The sequence below is a fragment of the Scaptodrosophila lebanonensis genome, unplaced genomic scaffold (assembly GCF_003285725.1).
Source record: "Scaptodrosophila lebanonensis strain 11010-0011.00,11010-0021.00 unplaced genomic scaffold, SlebRS2 tig00000043-arrow-pilon, whole genome shotgun sequence".
Lineage (NCBI taxonomy): Eukaryota > Metazoa > Arthropoda > Insecta > Diptera > Drosophilidae > Scaptodrosophila > Scaptodrosophila lebanonensis.
The window spans coordinates 9,265,195-9,273,889 of NW_022060545.1; positions in this window are offsets into that span (position 1 = coordinate 9,265,195).

Genomic DNA, 8,695 nt, shown 5'->3' on the forward strand with positions numbered 1-8,695 from the left:
ATTATGGATAGTTTCCATTTGTCAGCAATATCTTTCACTTTAATGGTAGCTCATTGCCACTTCGATCTCGTCGAACAGCCACAACCCAAAATATGTCTGCTGTTGGCGTTAACGAGTCTTTTGACAGGTTGATTCATGCGTACGTCGCTGACTTGGCTTATTTGACCCAAAGTACGGGGCCCACCTCATAAGATAGCCAGTCAGTTAACCAACTCAACTGAATTGAACTGAACTGCCCTGCCCGGCCCAGTCTGTCTGAACGCCTTTACATTTATGTGTTTGCTTTCGTTGTGGGGAGTTGACTGCCAGATGAAGCAGTGAAGAGCAGCAGCAGCAGCAACAAAAAAAAAAAATGGAAAACATTTTTATTAATGACCGCAGCGCAACATGCAACAAAGGTTGCCACAAAAGAAAAAATGCCACACAATTGCAATGGGCGCCAAAAGGGCCACTTGCCAGTTGTTACATGCTATGGGGGGCAGAACCGGTGCCTTCCTACCATCAACCAACCAACCAACCAACCAGTCGATCTACCTACATGCCTTAGATACTCGCAGCTTGTTTGGAGCATGTGTTGAAATGTGGTAATTTGTCTCGCTTAGAGACGATGACGTTGGTCCACTGGCCGGTTGCTCTGCTCGGTTTGCTTTTCATTAATAAAACATTTGTTCTACCGAAGCATATACAAACACATACTATACGTACTGTTGTGTTCTAAGCACTTTTTCCATAATTCATAAATGCCAATGCGAACTGCCAACAACTACTGGTATTGAGTTTTTGTCAATAGTCAAAGATTAGAGAGACTTTTACTGCTAACATCACTGATGTTGTTGCTTTAACTTCTGCTTTAGTTGCCCCCCAATAGTAGCTAGACAAACAATAAATTTCACAGCTTAACGCGATCGCATAATGAGCTTTGCAGATGTGCCCGTCGTCCATGTCCACATACACGTCCAAGTTGCAAACGAGCAAACAGTGTAACGCTTAAATACACAACGCAACAGATTCAACACTTTTTCCAGCTACCCGCATTTATGTTTATGTTTGTCCAGACAGCACAGCACAGTTGGAGCCGAGAGCCATAGCCCCAGACCGAGCACCAGCCCCATCTCCAGCCCCATAGCCTGACAGCTATTTCATGGAACTGTAAGCGACTTCAATAGAATTAATTTACGCCTCACGTTGTCGCACAGTTACTCGTACAAGTAGTTGCTGCAACGGTTCGTACTCTGAGGTAGCACGTCCCTCTTTCACGTATTCATTAAAATTATCAATATTATTGTGAGTAGTTGGGAAATATTTGTGACCAGAGGTGTTAAAATGCATTTGCATAAACACTTGAAACGTTGTCACGGCTCATTAGCCTTTTTGGAAGGGTGGGGCACTACGATCATAGACGGACGTTGTTGTGCAGATCGCTGATCTAAAGTAACTGTAGTGTAAATAACACGAGATCTTTAAATAACATAAGATCTTAACTGACATATTTCAATGCTAAAGGAAAAGTTTTCAACTCAAGACTTTTAGTTTTGCTTCAATTTTCGCAATCAATTAGCACTATAAGTTTGCTAAAATAATATTGAGAAACGAAAGACCTTAAAACGTAGAACTTATTCCTATATTTCTGCTTTCACGTAAAGTTAAATTATTGTCACCTTATTGGAAATAAAAGCTTTTTGTTTAGTGAGCTACAAGTTTTTACTACAAATAGCTAATTTGTTTGCGTTTGTGTAAAGAAATAGTTTTGGTAGTAAGAGCGATTTATTGGCTGATCGTTCATATAACAGTTAGGGATTATAATTTAGATTGTGTTGAGGCATTAAAAAATATACAAATATCCAAAAGGGGCACAACATTAAAATTTTGATAAAAAACTTCCCGTTGCGTTAAAATAATAATTTATGCATGTGATCAACTTCAACAAATCCAACTTAGTTTCATTTTAAGGCGAAATAGTGCCCCATAATATGGTCGACTTCAGATTGCAATATTTTTTTCTAAAGATTAAGGGGTGGGGGTAGGGGGGAGTGAAATGGATCCGCAATATTGAGAACAGCAATAAAAATAAATATGATTTATTAAAGGATGGGCAATTCTAGAATATAGTCTACCGATTTCGATTGCTTTAGATGATGTTGAGGCATCATATAGAAGGCATAATTCTCAATTTTGTTTGTGATAGTAATCTATAAACATAAAATAGTTTTTCCTGACTGAGTGACTTATTGGTGGCATTACGAACGACTTGGAACTGCCATTGCCACTCCTCAGATATTTGCGGTGATTATTATTATTTTTTTTATGTTTTACAACTTTAAGGTCAGCTCAATTAAAATCATATATTGTTGTAGTATAGCTAGCTTTAAAAATAAAATGTATAATATTTGTTTGCCTTTTTGTAGCTTATTTGAAAATTAATGTATGGTCAGAGAGACAAATAATTTTCAAATTTTTCGAATTTTAAAAACCAATAACAATACTTAACTATAGTATTTTTCTAACAACAAATGCTTTGTGCCCTAATCTTAAAAAATAACACAAATTTGTAGCAATTTGGTTGCATATCTTACCGTTGCTTTAATAAATATATAAGTACCCTCTCGCTAATCATTTTCTAAAGAATATCCATTGTTTATACAAGTATGGAACCCACAGCTGTTTTCAGAAACTAATGGGAGTACCGAATGCTAACAAAAACGCATAAAGCATACAGCGTATCAGCTGTGTAAGAACAAAATAAAAAACACACATCCAACCAAATTATATAAAAAACTATATGGTCATGAAGACAATGGCCTGACAAATCCCATTACACAACAGTAGCTGCTCGCGTAAGCACAGCATGCGATGTAAAGCGACCAACTAAAAGATGTTACAACTTCACACTAAACTATTCAGAAAGTGCGGCAGAGCAACGCCGAAGGAGCCCTGACATTGGCACCAGACCCGGACCCCGATGACGAGCCCCGAGCGCAAGGCACGTCGGCAACACCAAAAGGCAACCCAATTTGGCTTAAAATTACGCTACAATGATCAAAGGCAGCTGGGCGATAGATAGTGGATAGGGAATCGAAACTGAAGTTGATGTTCAGGCTGATGGTTGAGACTGAGGCTGAGACTGAGACTGAAGTCGTCCTCGAGCACGAACTGGCGAAAGTGCAGTGACGTGTGGATGGGTCTCTGTTGAGAGATAAGCCTTGTCTATGTGGCAGTGTCTGCTGCTATTGATCTCACCTCTCCCTCCTCAACTTACCTGTGATCCATTTTACGCTGACTGCAGCCAACGAAGGGTAGGCGAGGCACCGCTCTAGATATCTCGAGATGTGTCTCAGCGGCCAGGTCTCTACTGGCCTGGCCTGGTCTGGCTTGTCAATTGGGCGGACAACAATATTGTTATGCTTATTACACCGGCACAGCTACCGAAAATCTGATGGTGTAGGAGTACGGACTGATGCATCGGCTACTTCATCTGCTCTGCACTTTGAGTTCAGTTGCCGACCGACGAGGATTATCTCTTTATCAGTCTTAATCTCAAGTAGTTAATAAAGTGCGATGCTTTGTACTTTAACCGCTGCCATTGTTTGCCCGGCATTTGCCGACATCGGCGGACATCGATTTCGTTGAGTGTGCGCCGAAGCACATAATCGTTTGTGGTATGCCGAAAATTCAACATGAGTCGTATGTGAATATACAAGTACACATACTCGCATGTACCTACCTATACAGAATCTGTGCTGGGCGTGATTATCATAAGGTTAGAAAATTTTCGATATTGGAAAACTGTCTGCATAAGCAGAGGGATAGACAGCAACAGTACGTGATGTGGAACGTGAGAAGACTAGCGCTAAAAGTTGAACTGAATCATCACCAACGGATCACTGAGCCATACCCACAGGAATATCGAATTTTAAATGCCTTGCTCTGGCTATAATATTTCAAGAAATTTTCTATTGAATGGCAAATAATGTTAATGAATTAAATTGTTTTTCTTTTATTATTTAAGTCTGATACAGAGACTTACATTTCATGATACTTATATTTAAGTTATCTCATAGATTAAAGATTTTAATTTAATGTAATGCCACCATTATCGCCGTTACAATAACAACCTTTTAGAGACATACTACTATAACTACCAAATTCTCAAAAATTAAATATATTTTGCATCCCCAGATTCGCCGGTCTAAGGAGCATTGAAAACGTTTACTCATAACTATTAATAAGCTACCAACTACCAATAAGCTCCAGAGATTTTACAAATGAACACAAAGTATATTAATCCGACTGCTCATGTCCTGGCCATTTCTTTCCCACCACAGATCCCATAGATGACTTAATTGGGGAGAAAAAAAATGGATATCTGCTTCTTTATATGGTACATAAAATATATATAAATATTATACGTCACATAATAACCAGATTAGAAAGTTCAATTTCCATTCATAACTACATATATCAGTTATCTAGTTCACGAGCTATGTTTCAAAAGTTAATCTTTCTGAATATTAAATTCAGATCACAAAATTTAATGGATCAGATTTTGTTCCTAAATGCAAACTTTTTTATGAGTTGTCGACTATTTATCTAAAGCCTTTTTTCCGCTTTCTACAATTGAAATAGTACAACATTTGTCTCGTGTGAGCATTGTTAAATCATATAAAAAATCAAAACAGTAGTTGGTTGTATAGGTCCTTTGCGTATTAGAAGAACTTTTATAAAGCAATGAGTTTAATAATTTAATTTAAAGAACCGATCAATTCAGCACAGTTTGAATAAAATCCTATATGCATGGGAATAGTTCAAATAAGCCAATTATATAGAACATATCACTTGACTGAAAGATTTTTGTAACGTTTAATTTCAAAGTTAGTTGGCAAGCAGCTATCGTTTCACGAAGAGATCTTAAAAAGTACAACGCCGAACTGGCACTATAGCTGTCTAGTTCTTGTTTTTAAGTATTTTCAATTTTATTTTTGCTCGTAATTCCATTTTTTAAATCAGAATAATATTTTTACATCGTGTGTATTGTAGGGACATTTTTAAGATTATATATCCAGCTGTAAACAAACAACAGATAGGGATTTAGGGATCCTTTCGCGTTGCCAGCTGTGGGCATTCTCATTAGAAGTTTAGGAGCACTCCAATAACAAGATGACAAATCAAACAAACAGATACAGCAGCCAACAGATGACAACAAGCCGCTGGCTCTTCATATACAATGTTTCAATGACAAAATTGTCAACAAAAGCAAAATGATTGTTATCCTTTAACCAAGCCTCTTGTGGCGAACCCAAATCCCATTTGGCACAAACAATTTAAGCAAAATTGTTTAAGCAGTAGCAAAAACAAACGAAAACTCCGAGCCACAAAATGCACGCACATGTCGCCGCACCCGTATTTTCAAATCGCAAGCAAGAAGAAAGAAAAAGCCTTTGAGCAAATCTTTTGCGGAGAAAAACTCCGAAACGGGCAAACAAACTACATACACATAGGATCGGTTCCCAAAACGAAATGAAAACAAACCCCGGAATGGGATCTGAAAGGCTGCGACAAACTGTAAAAACAATTTGCGTTTTGTTTCAATTATACAAGGATTACATCCAAAGACATCTACAATGTGTGCCATGAGAAGAGCATTGTGCTTCAAATACAAATACAAATACAAAAACAAGTACAATAGTATCTCAAGTGCTCGGCGGCGGCGACAAAGAACCATCCGAACAATTTGCACTTGATTTTAAGTAGGTGATTTCTATTATGCGAGACATTAGCTGTCATACAAACGCCCTAGTCAAGCCCAAGGGTAGAGGCACAGGCGCAGGCGCAGACGCAGAAGCAGGCGGCTTTGTCCAAGCACTTGATTAGAATATACAATATCTGTGCCTATACATATTCCTACGTATGCATTCTGAGTGCACATGTGGCCATAAAAACTCAAGTACCTCGGTATTATGCACGTAACGCCGGTGCCAGGTAACACAATAAAAACCGCAGGCTGCTGCGCAGGCGCAGAAGCAGACACAGCTTTTCCTGCCAAGCACAGCCACACAACGATAGAGCCTGCTGAATGGTTTCTGAAGCGGGGAAATTCGCAGGAATTTCCTAGCCGCCGGCCAGTTGATGTGCCATAAAATTATGGCTGCTCATAAAATGCATTAATCGCTGCTAAATGCGCGTCATTAGTCAACACGCGGCGGAGTTTTCCAGGAAGCACGCCGCAGGCACTACGACGTGTCAGGCCCATTTCTCTTGTTTGTGGTCCGCGGCGACCTAACGAGTTTGCCAGCAGCGGCGAAGGCGACTACGGCGTCGCGTGAAAACGGTGATTAATGCTTTTAGTGCGTGGACTTTAATATACACTGGTCGGCACAATTATTTTGACGAGAAGAAAATCATACATTTTTGTCAATAACTGGTTATTGGTTTAAGATATCAAAGGAAACTTTTTTTCTCAATTCCATATTGGTATTACAAACTTAAAAATAATTCAAAGGATATATTTTTATAAGAACTTTTAAAATTATAAATCAAGGTAATTTTCATGGGTTGGCATAAGTATTTTGACAATGGATATAAACAAAAAAAACAAAGCTTAATACTAAACAAAACATAAGAAATTGATGGTAGATTAATAAAATGTATACCCGCCTTTGGCTTCGATAACTTTTTGAAGACGTCTTGTAACTGAGTCCACTAAATTTTGAAGGACCTCTAATGGTATCTCTTTCCAAAGAGAAGTGACTTCGGAAATAGTTTCTTCTTCGGTTTTATGCAAAGACGCATTTCTTTTACGTTTTACAAGAGACCACACATTCTCAATAACGTTTAAGTCCGGACTTTGTGGTGGCCAATCCAGAGTAGTAACACCAACATCGGTTAAAAATGCTCTTATCATTTTGCTTTTGTGGCATGGGGCGTTATCCTGTTGCAGGATAAATGATTCTCCAATCAGCCTGTCACCGGAAGGGAATGCGTTTTCGTTAAGGGTACTCAAATATTGTTGCTGGTTAATTGAGCCGATGATGGGAACGAAATCACCTAACCCATTGTACGCAATGCATCCCCAGAACATGACTGAGCCTCCGCCATGGCTCACTTTTTGACATACGGGGATATTTTTTTGTCTTTGAAACTGTGGGAGCCTTACAAAAATCTTTGTTTTTGATGAATTATATTCAAAGGAGCTTTCATCTGTCCATAGAACGCTTCTCCAAAACTCTTTTGGCTTATGCAGATGCTCCTTTGCAAAAGCCAATCTTTTGAGCTTGTTCACCTTTGATATGTAAGGTATGTCCTTCGCTTTGTATGTCTTAAAATCTTCTTCTTTTAGGCGTCGCCGAACAGTACGCTCACTGATTGGAGTCTTGGTCGACTTATTCCATTGATCTGCAGCAGCTTGCGGATTTAAATGAATATTTTTTTTAAATTCCCGCAATAGGACTCGATCTTCAATGGGTGTTGTTTTGCGGTTAGCACCTGAACTAGGCAAGTTTTTGACGTCATTGTGGGTCTTATATTTGTTAATTTGATAGTGGACTGTTTGCCGCGACAAATTATATTCATTTGCAATGTCTTTTGGTTTTACGCCGGCATTAAACTTCGCCACTATTGAGGCTCTAACAACATAATTTAATTCTGCTGTTTTTCCCATTGTATTTATAACTTTTCAATCAAATTTGAATGAATTTAATGTTGAAAGGTCAACAAAAATGGTTACAGCAAAGTTATTTTAGTATCACTTGACAAAACGTGCGCGAAAACGGCGACAAAGATTTGGTCAAAATACTTATGCCGTGCCTGAATCCGCAGTCAACTCACATTGTCATTTGTAGAAAGAAGGTGTGAAGAGTAATAGACAAAATATTTTGCCTACATATTGTTGTTGCTATGAACTCTATATCCCGTATGAAAATTGTACCGTTATTCCTTGAAACTAAAAACAACCAGCACCGATAGTCGTGAGTACAGTTCGTCAAAATAATTGTGCCGACCAGTGTAGTTTGGAAGGCGGTTCAGGTAGCGCTGCGAAGGTTAAAAATGCTTGGAAAGCCCCAAACAAGTGCGATTGATGAGGCGTACAAGGCAGCAAGCTAATAAGCAAGGCTGTCCAGCATTGAATGTCACGAAGAGTTCAAACATTTCCTTCATGATTACATAGATACATTGAGTTATATGTTGTTGAGTTTGTCTCGAAATTTCCAAATGGTATGTACCAGAATTTTCGAATAAAATCTTAAGTTAATCACTTGTATTCTATTCATTTGTGAAGGTGTTCTTTTTAGTTTTAAATTTAAATTAAACAATTATTTTTTAATCAGATACTCCTGTACCTAATTTTTAAGGAGATTTAGGAACTTGTTGTATAATGTTTTTTTAATTTTTCTGAGGTTTTAACATTTGCCATAGACCAAAGAATTATAAATGTTCTTTAACAGTTTAAAAGGTTAAAGAAAAACTGTGATTGGAGTATATTTTAGCGACCCTGTAACGAGCTATATGACTACCAGCCGTAGAGTCCTTTCGACCAATTTAAGGAATGGATTATTCTGTTGCCTGCCACCATAACATCGGTCGCATCACTGAAAATCTAATGAACCAAGCGCGTAGAGCGCGATTGTATTCTTCTTCACCCCTTCCTCAACATTAGCTCCGCAAGTCATTTCACCACCCAATATACAGATATATAATATAC